The sequence below is a fragment of the Carcharhinus amblyrhynchos genome, chromosome 29, assembly GCF_965287045.1.
Source record: "Carcharhinus amblyrhynchos chromosome 29, sCarAmb.v2.hapA, whole genome shotgun sequence".
NCBI classification, from domain to species: domain Eukaryota; kingdom Metazoa; phylum Chordata; class Chondrichthyes; order Carcharhiniformes; family Carcharhinidae; genus Carcharhinus; species Carcharhinus amblyrhynchos.
Genome location: NC_137352.1, coordinates 23405762 through 23421119, shown reverse-complemented (window position 1 = coordinate 23421119; position 15358 = coordinate 23405762). Strand labels below are relative to the sequence as shown.

General features: G+C 43.6%; 1 protein-coding gene across 1 annotated transcript in view; it reads right to left on the bottom strand.

The window, feature by feature from the left end:
* LOC145359813 (galactosylgalactosylxylosylprotein 3-beta-glucuronosyltransferase 1) overlaps positions 1-5355 on the bottom strand; it is a 176912-nt gene extending 171557 nt beyond the window's left edge. Inside the window, exon 1 of the mRNA XM_080214591.1 lies at positions 4858-5355. The gene's annotated coding sequence lies outside the window, so the exon portion shown is untranslated. The remainder of the gene's footprint in view (positions 1-4857) is intronic.
* Positions 5356-15358: the final 10003 nt, after the last annotated feature.

The window sequence follows — 15358 nt, the reverse complement described above, 5'->3', positions numbered from 1 at the left end:
TGCATTGGTACCAAACAACAGCTAACCTGATATAGCAGCACCAAGTTTCATATCAGAATTAGCACTTGTTCCATCAGAAACAAATTCAAAGAATAACCACTAATGCAAATTTTCTTGAAGTACGCTTACTGTTAGATATCCAATTCTTCACCAGAAAGTCAACAACCAGACTTTGAAGGCTCACAGGAGTTTGGTTGACTTGGTTGGTTGAGCTTGGCATGGCTGGGTTGATTGAACAGAGCTGCAGGCATGAGTGAAATGATCTATTTTTGACAATATGCAGCAGAGGTGAGAGTAAACAAACATGCCTGTTCAAATTATGGTTTGAACTGTCTCTTAACTGTCATCCAACTCTTGTGCAGCAATGGTTCCAATGGTGGAGGCCCCCATGAGTGACATGCACGCTGAAGGATGATGCCTAGTGGCAAAGCAACCTATCATTAAATGAGGAGATCTGAGAATACAGAACTAAATAGACGATAATCAATTTATAACTAACAAAGGCAGGAGAGAGAATAGAGCAAATGTTTGAGTCAGGGTGACCTTTCGTCAAACAGTTCATCCTGACTCAAAACATTGGCTCTATTCTCTCTCCACAGATGCCATCAGGCCTGCTGAGATTTTTCAGCATTTTCTCTTTTTGATTCCGACTCCAGCCTCCTCAGTATTTTGCCTTTATTTTAGGATTAGACCTGTAACCTATTCTGAAATCTCCATCCATTACATACCTGATAGAATAGCCAGAAACAACTGACACCTCACTCAAAGCAAATCATCCCATTATGTATATAAAAGTTTAAAAAGCAGAGGTTCGAATTGAAAAACCAAAGGCATTTTCTTCTTTTAGTCACCTGTTCAATGAAACAAAATAGTATTTTTTTTTGGTATAGGCCAACAATCAATTTTGCAAAATATTAGATTCTTGGTATCAAACTGGTACAGAAATTAAAAAAAAACATTGAGGGTTACCTACACGTTGTAGACTGTAATGGCTCAAAAGGTGACTCACCACTACCTTCTCAAGGGCAATTAAGGATGGGTAGTAAATATCAGGCCAGCCAATGCTGGTCACATCCCAAGAATGAAAAAACATTGCTAGCTCCCATCCCCTCTTACAGGATAGCAATGCTAATTGGTTAATAAAAGATAACCATATTCCTACACAGATATTTTCATCACTTTGTGGTTTAATATTGATGCAGGATGAAGGTGTTCTGATTCACTTGGTCTACAAAGAGGGAAAAAAATCAGTCAAGGTCCCTGGAACCTTTTTCACCGTCCAGTGATCCCACTGGAATGTCTGCATATTTCACCGTTTGTTGAGGATTAACCTGGTTACGACCTGTGATTCTCCTGTGACTGAATAACCGACTGATGTTTTCAAAGCTGGGTAAGGTAAAAGAACCCAACAGTGTGTTGGCAGTGGATTTTACACTGTGCTCTTTTATTTCTCTCTCCATTGATTTTACTGGGTGCAATGTAAAAAGGGACTGCTCAGAGGCAGCACAGTGGTTAGCACTGCTGCCTCACAGCACCAGGGACCTGGGTACGATTCCTGGCTTGGTCTGTGTTGTGTGGAGTTTGCATGTTCTCCCCGTGTCTGCATGGGTTTCCTCTGGGTGTTCCAGTTTCCTCCCAAAGTCTTCCGTCGGGAAAAAAATACAAAAGTCTGAAGTCACCTACCAACCGACTCAAGAACAACTTCTTCCCTGCTATAGTCAGACTTTTGAATGGAACTACCTTGCATTAAGTTGATCTTTCTCTATACCCTAGCTATGACTGTAACACTCCATTCTGCACTCCTATATAAATGGGATGTTTTGTCTGTATAGCCTACAAGAAACAATACTTCTTACTGCATGTTAATACATGTGTCAATAATAAATCAAATCAAAATGCGCCGGTTAGGTGGATTGGCCATGCTAAATTGCCCCTTAGTATCATGGGGACTAGCTAGGGTAAATGCGTGGGGTTATGGGGATAGGGCCTGGGTGGGATTGTGGTCGCAGACTCGATGGGTGGAATGGCCTCCTCCTGCATTGTAGGATTCTATGTGCCAACAACCCATTTGCGCCACTGCTGTTACCCAGTTCCTGGGCTCATATTTGAAAGGAGACATTGAGTGGGCTGGCACGTCTATCCTCAGGTGGGGGCTGGACCCCAGCACCTCCAAGACAGCAAAATAGCATGGCAGAGTTCGGCAGCTCGATTTTAGAATCTGTAAAGCAGTGAAGGGGAGGCACGGCACTGAGATCTGAAAACGGGACATTGCATTCGGAGTGGATTAATAGAGAATGGCAAATCGATGGAAAGATTATGCTGCGCAAGTCGGAAGAGAAGTCAATAATATATTCTTCAAGCCGAGGTTTAAATGCAAGAGTCGAGAAAATTAATAACACTGTCAACAATTCGAACTAACTAACAATTTTCGGTCTTAACAAGATGCTGCATGGAATGTATGCTGTTTGATAAAGTTGAGTTGCAACTCTTCAACGGAAGATCAGACTGATTAGTGCTAACTTGAGGCTTTTTAAAACATTTGCGACATATTCTTAGAATAAAAGATGCAAGACAATGACTGCACATTCATGGTTGAAGGTTCTCTGCTTTTCTTTACGTCTATACATCCTCACTCAAGACATAGAATCAACCATTCATATTTAATATTTATAACAAACTGCCCCGGATACTGAGATTTTCAGATAGTCCATTTTCTCCTGAAAAGGATGCAAAATTATTGTCGAACTGCGCTCACTATTCGCTGCGTGAAAGCTTAATTGCAAGATAGTGAGTGCTCTCTGCCAACCAATAATACACTTAACAGGATAACTTTTTAAAAAAAGTGAATCAGCAGAACTAATCTTCATGTGTCAATGTCTCGGAATCAACTTTAGCCTTGACAACTACAAGAATTGGCAATGGTCCAGATTGCCTGTAATACTTCTGTTTAAACTAGCCCATAATCAGCACCTTTTTTGATTCCATTTTGCTGATACATTTCTATCATCAGCTCCAGAGCCAAAGACTCCAGTGCTTCGAACGCAGATAACAACTGCTCAACATAAAATAGTATAAGTTATGTCCTTCTATCCTTTTCAACTGCATGCACTTTTAGAATGTACGGTGTCAGTTAGTCTAGCAGGGATGACTTACAACCAATTTTTGGATGAATAGCTTCCTCCCACAGCCCCCCAAAATCAGATTGAGATTGTGGCAATGTTTTGATAAGTTGTCATAACTGGGTCTGGTTTAGGCGGAATCATTCGATAATCACATCAACGCATTGCTCATTTATTGACTACGAAATACTTACAGAAAAGCAATGAGCATCATATGCATTATATGACAACAATGAACCGATGATTTGTGAGTGGCCCGTTCTACAAATACCTTTCTCCGTAATTATCAAGAATTGATGGGCATTTTTGTCTGCATCTTCCTCACTGTATACGCACTTCCCCATCAACTGTCTTAGAAAGAGCTGTTCCTTACACTGTTTCTTACACTGACAAATTTTTTTTTCAGGTGGACAATCCAATGGTTTATTAACGAGTTGCATAGGACACGAATACGTTGACAAAGATGATGAGAATAATGGGGAGAATAAAGACTTCACATGCCCACCTTGAGTGCCCTACATGTGGGTTAAGAGCAATCGGGAGATGCTGATATTAAATCGCAATAAGGAGGGAGGGGGGTATAAAAAACGAGCTTGCATCCCAAAAGCCAAACCATAGGTCTCCAGCCATGGACTGGATTAGGGCGACAGCTGCCCAAAATGACTGCACAATGCCACATATCAGGTCACTGGCTTATAATTATGGCACCGGCTATTGGCAATTAAGTCCCTCCAGATGCTCTGCAACTTCATACTGTAATATATCTCAAGCACTGCTCTAATCTGGTAATGATGTTGATAGACTAAGGCGACTGAGTGCGTTGGCTTTCACAAGCAGTTGTTAAAACAAAAAAAATGCACATACACAACGTTTCCTGATCAATGTTAAAAGGACTAACATAAAGTGCCCTCTTGCCTGCAGGCAATTTGATGCAAAATTCATACATTTTTTGGGAAGTTGCAGTGGAAAAGATGGTGCCGAAAGGGTTAAATCTCGGGATAATCGTTTCACTCGTTCCCGAGAAAGGCTTTTGTGTGAACGAGACGTTAAACAACAAAAAAAAACCCGGGGTATTTGGTGCCGGAGACCTGGGTATCTGGTGGTTTCAGCACGAGGAAGTCTTGGTAAATCTCTTGCTGCCCATTAAATTCAGCTAATGGAAAGGATCTCACACTGAAAGAAGGTTTTTGTTTTCAACCCGGGTTCCCTTCAATTCCAAATAAGACACTGCGGTTCATTCTGAATGTTCTGATTCTCGAAACATTCCAACTTTAGAATCCAGCTTGAGAAGTAGGGATACTGGAATTAGCAATTACTTCAGTGTCTCATCAAGAATGGGGGGCGGTGGGAGGTAATATTTTAACTATTTAATAGCGGCAAACAGTATCTTTGCACTATATTCCAAAAAATGATACCAAATCAGGTTGACTTCGGGATGTCTCTGAGATATGCTCCTCTATATTGTGTTTGGTTCCTTTTGTCCAGTGTGTTTTTTTTACAAACATCTCATTTTGTACAAGGTGCATTTACTGTTTAGGAATAAAATAAACTCATCAAAGAGTTAAGGATTAGCGATGAGCTCTATTCACACACACACACACACCAAATCTGTGGCAATATACTGCAGACATTTGACTGAAAGACTTATTTAAACATCTCACAGCACTGCTCTGAAGCTACACAAGGAGCCTCATAAACGGCATACAAATCATATAGACTTTGAAAGAGAATAAGGTACCTCAGGTCTGGAGAGTGAATGGTCTGAGATTCCCACCACATGCTGTTAGCTTACTTCCATTCAGTCATAATCCTTTCTTTAAGCACAGAAGCAGGATTCAAAGCATCCCTTTATCTAATCCTGCAGCTGCTGACAGTCCCCCCTCCCCTCTCCAAGTTAATGCAGCCCATGAAACACAGCTCTACATAAACCCAGCCACCCTACAGTTCCTTCAAGCCAGTTCAGCGGATGAGACTTGTCCAGAAGCAGCAGAATGATCTGAAGCGTGGAGTAACATCTGTGTGTTTTTGAATAGAGAAACCAGTCCTGATACCCCGAAAGCCCACCCCCGTGAGGGGGCATGGGACCTATTCTGCGAATGGCCTGTACCAAAGGAAGCGACTACCCAGGGTGGACTGCTAGTTCTCTCGCAGTAACAGCTGCATGCAAATCAGTGAAGTCTGCCTCAATTATCCCCGAGAAAGAATGGTTCCTGCCACCTAACAGGAAACAGTCCGGCTAGTTGCAATATAAAATGTGCTTCATTCTTGTGGAAGCAACAATGAGATGTCTGGTACTGCAGCTTTATTGAACAGTGCAACATTTTGGCTATTTTCCCCCTCCACTTGGAATGGCCAAATGGTAGCTATGAAAGAAAAATGTACAAAGTAAGATGTTGACATGTCACTGCTTTTAATGTTTTGTATTGCACCAAATGCAGAGATATTACATTTACTGTAGCGATATTTGAAATTCAAACGTTAGGAGTTACTGTTGATGAGTTTTATTAACGTTTTAAAACCCTAATCTAAACTTCAGTAGAACATGTGTTATCTCTCGTTTTCTCTCTCTCAAGCATTTCACATGCACAAGATGTGATTCGGTACTTTATTTATGTGGGTCAGGGAAATTCAATATTTTTATCCCAATTTTCTTCTCCCTTTCCCGGATGGCCGTGAGTGACTCGAAAAGGCAACAATCCTCTGTTACCTTTAATCAGAATTCTTTATTTGTGACATTAGATAGGTATATGTATGTGAGCATGTATGTGTGTGTCTGAGGATGTGTGCATTGACCTGATGTACATTAGGGTGTGTGTGTGTGTGTGTGTTAGACTACTCGGAAGCTATTATTCAGACAGGAATCATGCTTGAACTTAGAACTGTCCTTATCATACATCATGACACACACACACGCACACTGACCAGCAGGGGTCACTGGATAGTGCTCAGAACTCGATCCTTGATGAATATTCTATACTCTCCTTCGGCTAATTGTAGAGGCCCCTATCATTTCCTTAAATTATACCAAATCACTCAATACAGACGGAGATTTGAACCAGCAACGTGAATGGCTCTGTTCCACATCAGGCAATACAACACTTTGTCAATATTCTCGTCATAGCTTTTTAATTAAGTTTGGCTGTATGCTTGCAGCATTGTTACTGTATGGAAGAGTCTGTCACCTGCCAATGTTATACAAGGTTACAATAATCGACAAATTACCCTCCTTTTGAGGTAAAGGCTGCATTTTTGTGCCATGATTCAGCTAATAGAGATTAAATATTTCTGTTCACTTTTAAGAACAATAGCATTGTGAAATTTAAGAACATCATTGTGAAATACTCTGTTACAATCCAGACATTGAAGAAGGAGGCCATTCGGTGTATGGAGCCTGCACTGACAACAAGCCCACCCAGGCCCTATCCCCGTGACCCCACATGAAGAAGGAGGCTATTTGGCATATGGAGCCTGCACTGACAATAATCCCACCCAGGCCCTATCCCCGTGACCCCACATACTTATCCTGCTAATCCCCCTAACACTAAGTGGCAATTTAGCACGGCCAATCGACCTAACCCACAGACCTTTGGAGGATACCCACACAGGCACGGGGTGAACATGCAAACTTGACACAGACAGTGACTAGAGACTGGAATTGAACCCGGATCTCTGGCACTGTGAGACAGCAGGACTAGCCATTGTGCCACCTTGCTGCCCATTGCCAATATGCCTCCCAGAGCAAATGGGCTTCTATATTAGAGCAGGGAAGGTTGAAAGATGACCCCAGGTAAAAATATGAGAGGCATAGATAGGCTGGATAGAAAGGCACTTTTCCCATTAGTAGAGGGTTTAATAACAAGGAAGCATAGATTTATCACAAGAGGTGAAAGGCTAAGAGGGGAATTGAGGGGAACGTTTTTTGCCCAGAGGGTGGTTGGTGTCTGGAACTCACTGCCTGAAAAGGTGGTTGAGTTAGAAGCTCTCGTAACGTTCAAGACGTATTTAAGTATTGATTTGCTCTGCCATAACCTCCAGAGCTATGGGCCAAGCACTGGACAATGGGATTATGAAGCCAGATTCCTGTTGACCAGCGTGGACACGATGGGCCAAATGGCCTCCTTCTGTGCTGTAAATGTTTACATATACAAAAGCTGGAAGGTGATGATATACCTGTGCTAAAATATTGATTCAGCCACAAGCTGCAGTGCTGTTTGTTCGCCCCCACCCTGCTGGCCCACTCCTTTAATAGAAAGAATATTGGAACCATGGCAAAGCTACAATGTAGCATCTTAGTGAATCTCAGTGACAAAAGCATATAGTTATTACGAGAGATTTGAATAATTAGCATTGTATTTGCTGAAGCAGAAAAGGTCAAGGGGATTTTAACAAAGGCATTCACAATTGTGAAAGAGCTTGAGAGAGTAAATATTGAAAGATTATTAACAGTGGTTCATGAATTGGCAACAAGGGCCCATAAATTTACAATTACTAATAGAATGATGAAAGGGAAGTTAGATGTTTCTTTTCACACTGACGATATGCAATAACTGGCTGGTAAAGCTATGACAGTCACATTTAAGAGTGAATTAGGTAAGTGCCTGAGGAAGAGTATTAGGCAAAGCAGAAAAAAGGCATTAGGATTGACAGTTCTAAAACGGGCTGAACACTGGCATAAGTACAAAGTGCCTCTTTCTTGATGAGCCCTTGGTTCTACAGGAATTGTAACAGCCTCAACACACCTTTTATCAAATGGAAAAGACATGTGATTGTCAGGAGGTGCTGTCTTCTTAATAGTCAAATAATTAAACCGTCGCTAGTTATAAAAGTTTCTCTGGTTAACATTCAGTGATAACCTCTAGTGTGAAACTTTCACTAATGCATGACTCATATGAGGTCGTTGCTGCGATTCTCCCATTCTGCTGCCTTAATTCTTTAGTCGATTTGCAGGGTTTGTGCAAGTGTTCATGCCCTTGTGTCTCCTGAAGCCAGGTTTCCAGCGACATCTATTCCACGCCAGAAATTGGCAGGGAGACACACAGACCATTTTTGTCAGGTCTTGTCGTGGTTTCACCCCATATTTATAGTCTTATGTTGATAAAACCTAATATTGTTTGACCTGCAGCGGCACGGTAGCACAGTGGTTAGCACTGCTGCTTCACAGCCCCAGGGACCTGTTTTGATTCCCAGCTTGGGTCATTGTCTGTGTGGAGCTTGCACATTCTCCTGGTGTCTGCGTGGGTTTGCTCTGGTTTCCTCCCACAGTCCAAAGATGTGCGGGTTAGGTTGATTGGCCATGCTAAATTGACCTTTAGTGTCCTGAGATGCGTAGGTTAGAGGGATTAGTGGGTAAATATGTGGGGATAAGGGGGTAGGGCCTAGGTGGGATTGTGGTTGGTGCAGACTCGATGGGTCAAATGGCCACTTTCCGTGTGTTTCTATGATTCTATGTGCATTGATTTCCTTTTCCTCAATGTTTCCTTGATTTTTCTGGTGAATTCTTGCCCTGGTCCTACGCCTGCATGGAATCATGAGGTGGAGATGCTGGCATTGGACTGGAGTGGGCACAGTTAGAAGTCTCACAACACCAGGTTAAAGCCCAATGGGTTTATTTGGAATCATGAGTTTTTAGAGCACTGCTCTTTCATCAGGTGAAGGAGCAGTGCTCCAAAAGCTTGTGATTCCAAATAAACCTGTTGTAAGAACAGAAGAACTAGGAACAAGGGTAGGCTATCTGACCCCTCGAACCTGCTCCGCCATTCAATAAGATCATGCCTGATCTTTTTGTGGACTCAGCTCCACTTACCTGCCTGCTCATCATAGCCCTTAATTCCTTTACTGTTCAAAAATGTATCTATCCTTGCCTTAAAAACATCCAATGAGGTAGCCTTAACTGCTTCACTGGATAGGGAATTCCACAGATTCACAACCCTTTGTGTGAAGAAGTTTCTCCCCAACTCAGTCCTAAGTCTGCTCCCCCTTATTTTGAGGCCATGCCCCCAGTTCTAGTTGCACCTGCCAGTGGAAACAACCTCCCTGCTTCCGTCTTATCTATTCCTTTCATAATCTTATATGTTTCTATCAGATCTCGCTTCATTCTTGTGAATTCCAATGAGTATAGCCCCAGTCTACTCAGTCTCTCCTCATAAGCCAACCCTGTCAACTCCAGAATCAACCTAGTGAATCTCCTCTGCACCCACTCCAGGGCCAGTGTATCCTTTCTCAAGTAAGGAGACCAAAGCTGTACACAGTACTCCAGATTTGGCCTCACCAGCACCTTATACAGCTGCAATGTAACCTCACTGTTTTTAAACTCCATCCCTCTAGCAATGAAGGACAAAATTCCATTTGCCTTCTTAATTACCTGCTGCACATACAAACCAACTCCTTGTGATTCTTGCACAAAGACCCCCAGATCCCTCTGCCTAGCAACATGCTGCAATGTTTTATCATTTAAATAATAGTCCATTTTGCTGTTATTCCTACCAAAATGGATGACCTCACATTTACCAACACTGTACTCCATCTGCCAGACCCTTGCCCACTTGTGCATGGAATTAGTCAGAGAATGGCCAGCAGCATTGTTGACATGAATTTCCACTCTCTACCTATTTGAAAAACACACCAAAGATTTCTGCTGCCTCTACCTCAGGGTGCACACTGCAATTGTAGAGGATAATTGTTAAAGATTCAGAGATGTTTACTTTCAGTTTTATGGATCAAAAGGTCTTCATAATGGTGGAAGATGTGATCCGATAACATTTAGGAACACAACCACTCGGAGAAGTAGATTTCCATCATCTTTAAGCCATCAAGAAATGCCTTGCACCAATTAATCCAGCAACAATGATTTTCTCCCATGGAGACATTGGCCCCCAATAACTACAGTTGATTTGATTTGATTTATTGTCACATGTATTGGGATACAGTGAAAAGTGTTGTTTCTTGTGCACTATACAGACAAAACATACTGTTTATAGAGTGGTACAGGTAGGGTGAACAGAAAGATCAGCTTAATATATGATAGGACCACTCAAAAGTTTGATGACAGCAGAGATAAAGATGTCTTGAGTCTGTTGGTATGTGTTTTCAGACTTTTGTATCTTCTTCCTGATGGAAGAATCTTATCATCTTTCTGATGGAAGAAGTATCCATCTTCCTAATGGAAGAAGATGGAAGAATGTATGTCCAGGATGCTAGCTGCTTGCAAGTCTGCCATGCAAGACTTCTTGAGAAGGTGAGAGGGCATGGGATCCAAGGGGCTTTGGCCTTGTGGATCCAGAACTGGCTTGCCTGCAGAAGGCAGAGAGTGGTTGTGGATGGGTCTTTTTCTGCATGGAGGTCAGTCACCGGTGGAGGATCCCAGGGATCTGTTCTAGGACCCTTGCTGTTTGTCATTTTCATAAATGACCTGGATGAGGAAGTGGAGGGATGGGTTAGCAAGTTCGCCGACGATACGAAGGTTGGTGGTGTTGTGGATGGTCTGGAGGGATGTCAGAAGTTGCAGCAGGGCACAAATAGGATGCAAGACTGGGTGGAGAAATGGCAGATGGACTTCAACGCAGATAAATGTTAGTGGTCCATTTTGGCAGGACCAACAGGATGCAGGAGTACAATATCAAGGGTAGGAATCTTAGCTGGGTTGAAGAGCAGAAGGATCTTGGGGTCCGGGCCCATAGGACTCTTAAATCGGCCTCGCAGGTGGAGGATGTGGTCAAGAAGGCGTATGGTGTACCGGCCTTCATTAATCAAGGGATTGAGTTTAGGAGTCAGGAGGTAATGCTGCAACTTTATAACACCCTTGTCAGACCCCACTTGGAGTACTGTGCGCAGTTCTGGTTGCCTCACTACAGGAAGGATGTGGAAACTATTGAGAGGGTGCAGAGGAGATTTATAAGGATGTTGCCTGGATTGGGAGGCATGCCTTATGAAAGGTTGAGGGAGCTAGGTCTCTTCTCCCTGGAGAGACGAAGGTTGAGAGGCGACCTGATGGAGGTTTATAAAATGTTGAGAGGAATAGATAGGGTGGATTCTCAGAGGCTATTTCCCAGGGCTGAAATGGTCACTACGAGAGGACACAGGTTTAAGGTGCTGGGAAGCAAGTACAGAGGAGATGTTAGGGGAAAGGTTTTCACTCAGAGGGTGGTGAGTGAGTGGAATCGGCTGCCACCGGTGGTGGTAGAGGCGAACACGCTGGGGTCTTTTAAAAGACTTCTGGATGAGTGTATGGGATCTAATGGAATTGGGAGTTACAGATAGTTCTATGGCTTGGTAAGTATAGATGTGATCGGCGCAACTTGTGGGTCGAAGGGCCTGTTTGTGCTGTAGTGTTCTATGTTCTATGCTTTTCCAAGGCAGCGGGAAGTGTAGACAGAGTCAATGGATAGGAGGCTGGTTTGCCTGGTGGACTGGACTATGTTCACAAATCTTTGGTTTCTGAACTGTAGGACAGGGGTGGGCTAACCCAGAATCACAGGTTTTCCTGAATGCGATGGAATTTGATCTACAATGTGAGAATTTGTTTTGCCAGACTTCTGATTGGCTGCCTGTAGAATGAGGGAGTCTCTGGATAAAGACCTGAACTGTGATGTTGTGGATTTGGGGTAGAGATCATGCGGGGAATCACAAGTGACAGATCATATGGGGGCAGATAGGGGGAGTTGTGGAGGGGAATGGGTGGGAGTGGGGGGACAAGAGATCATAAGGGCAGTGGTGATGATGGACGATATTGCCAAGGTAAATCTTTAATTTGGAGGATTGACTAGAGATTGTGGAGATGCAGGTGGTCTTTGCAGGATAAGCTTCTTTTGCAGGGGAGGGAAGCATTCCTGTTCCTCTTGGCAGTGGTGTAAAGATGCTTACTATATGGATCTAACCTTCTCTTCTTACAGTTTACCTGCTGAGTTTCTTGTCATCTGGGAAACCCACCCACAGTGGTTAAAAACAGAGAGAACACGGTAAAGTGAAGGCTTCAGCCAAGCTGCCTCCTGAGAGAAGATTCGTTGTCTGCCCTTCTCTCTATTAAAATCAGAAATTTAGTTTAAGTTCACTTATCAGTGTCACAAGTCGCCACAGGACAGCACGGTGGCACAGTGGTTAGCACTGCTGCCTCACAGTTCCAAGGACCTGGGTTCTATTCTGGTCTCAGATCACTCTCTGAGTGGAATCTGCACATTCTCCATGTGTCTGCATGAGTTTCCTCTGGGTGTTCCGGTTTTCTCCCAGTCTGAAGATGTGTGGGTTAGGTTGATTAGCCATGATAAAATGACCTTAGCGTCAGGTAGATTAGCAGGATAAACACGTATGGGGTTACAGGAATAGGGCCTGGGTGGGATTGTGGTCGATGCAGACCCGATGGGCCGAATGGCCTCCATTTGCATTATAGGGATTCTATGATGAAGTATGCTTAAATTAACACTGCAAATCCCCTAGTCGTCACACTTTAGTGCCAGTTCGGCTACACTGAGAGAGAATTTAGCATGGCAAATCCACCCAACCAGCGTGTCTTTTGGACCATGGGAGGAAACTAGAGCACCCAGAGGGAACCCATGCAGGTACAGAGAGAACATGCAAACTCCCAATACAGTGATCCAAGCCGGGAATTGAACTTGAGTCCCTGCAACTGTGAGACAGCAGTGTTAACTACCATGCCCCTGTACCCTCCCACTGCCCCCGTCCCCCCACACCGCCTCACACCCTGGGAGCTGTATTTACCTGTGCACTCCCAGTGACAACCACTTGTGCAGGAATGATGGGGTGGGGAAGCTCGCCAATAATATTTAAACGTGTGGTAATAGGGTCCCTGACCCTTCACGGTGAGAAGCAAATAACATCATTGGCAGGGAGTGGGACTGGAAATGGAAAAACCTCATCGCAAAAACGTCCCCACCAAATTTTCTGCCTGCTGAAACTGGGAGTGGAGAATAATGACCATTGGCTGATAACCTGTTTAAAAAGTTAAAAGTGACCACATTCCATTATTAAGGAAGCTCATGTCAGAATGCCTGGATTTGGAAAACGAAAACAGATGAATGAGCTCGTAACATTTATAGCCAATATCAAATTGGATAACAATTCTTTATTTCAAATCAATTCCCGGGAAGAGGGACAACGTGAGAAGCACTAAGTGCTGATGTAGCAAGAGAGGGGTTGGAATTCTCTGGACATTCACGTCCCGCTACTGCTGGCACAGAACGTGGAGAATTTGACATCAGCCAAATCTCTGTTCATTGAAGTGGGACAGGAGAATCTCAGTTGTGAGCAAGATCAGAGAATCCAGCCTACGGTTTCCACCGGGGCTCCAGTTTCCTCCCACAGTTCAAAAATGTGCAGGTTAAGGTGGATTGACCACGGTAAATGTGCAGGGTTGCAGGGATAGGGCAGGGTGTGGGCCTGGGTGGGACACTGTTTTGGAGAGTTAGATTGGTGCAGCACAGTGGTTAGCAGTGCTGTCTCACAGTACCTGGGTTCAGTTCCCAGCTTGGGTCACTGCCTGTGCGGAGTCTGTATGTTCTAACCGTGGGAGTTTTCTCCCACACCCAAAGATCTGCAGGTTGGGTTGATTGGCCATACTAGTCTCAGAGGATTAGCCGAGTAAATGTGTGGGTTTACATTGGGCCTGGGTGGAATTGAGGTCAGTGCTGACTTGATGGGCTGAATGGCCTCATTCTAAATTGTAGAGATTCTATGATGGGCCAAGTGGCCTCCTTCTGCACTGTAGGGATTCTATGGGTGGAATTTTACCGTCCCACCCGCCACAGGAATTGTAGTGGGCAGGACATGAATCATACAAAGGTCCGTTGACCTGGGACAGGACTTACCGACTTGGGCCGAGTGCAGCCAGAAAACCCCACCCTATGATTCTATGAAAAGACACTTGCATTTATAAAACACTTAATGCAGCAGAACAAAGTGGTGTTATCAGATTTAATAACAAATACCAGACCAGAAGCTATTGGAACAGGTAACAGAAAGCTTGGTTAAAATAAAAGATTTGAAGGAGTGTGTTAAAGGGCAAGGTTGAGAAGTGACTAAATTTAGGGAGATAATTCAGAGCTTCAGCCCCAGGTAGCCAAAAGCATACCAATCATAGATGGGGAGATGACAAGTAAGGACGTACAATAGTCTAGAATTAGAGGAACTCCGATATCTTGGAGGGCCATGGAATGAAGAAGTTTCAAGAGGTCAGCCAGGGAGAAACTATGAAGGGATTTGAAGGCATGGGTGAGAATTTTAAAATGGAGCCACTATTATTGACACTTGAGTCTAACAGGTTGCAATGTTACTAACCCTTAGAATCTTTGATCAAACTAAACATGATTGGAATTAAGTCTTGCGAAAAAGTTGTCATTATAGAAAACTGACTGGTGCCAGGGTGAGGAGGTTTTATGTATCATGAATAATGGATTTCAGGAGCATTTTATCGGCTACTGATTTGTTTGCAAGCAAATGTATGAATAACTTAAATGAGTGATATCAGAATGTTAAGATTATTTGCCCTGATGGCAGTTCCTAAATGCCAATCACTAAATTAAGGTCATGCATGAATTGAGAATCCAAGATTATATTATGTGTTTGGTACACTGGGCTGTCTTAACCTTTGCAGCCTGAATATGTCAAATTTAGTCATCATGTTAAAGCCAGGATTTTTTTGAAAAGGTGGGTCAACCAGATATTCTTACCATCAGATTATTGACTCAGCCAACTCCCTGACTGTCATTTCGCGCCTGTGTTTGCTATGAGCACAAACATGGGCACAAAGTATTGCACGATTCGGAAGGCAAGAATCTCACTGGTGCAACCTCATTTTCAGGTTTGGCCCACCCCACACTGGGAATGTAACAAAGTTTCCCACCAGAACTGCTGGGATACTCATTGAGATATTTTTCAATATTGTTAGCCTCACCACATTGGACCCCCCCCAAATTTGGAAGTCCTCCCCAGCCAACGTGACAACTGCGTTTTTAGTGAAGTGAACCAGGCGAAGGGAAGCTGTGAGGGGTGCACCGGTTAATATAGCCCTTGGTAGTGGAGAAGGATATGCCCATGCCATACCCTGGCATTGCCCCTTGGCACTGACCCTTGCATTAACCCTGTCATCCTGACACTGCCCCTATCATTTTGGCACTGCACACTGGCACTGCAATTCTGGGATGACCCTCTGGGTGAGCTTCACTGGGGGGGTTCTCTTGTGCGGGGGGTTTCCCCAAGTGGATAAGGGGAGGAATCTCTGGTGTCCGAGG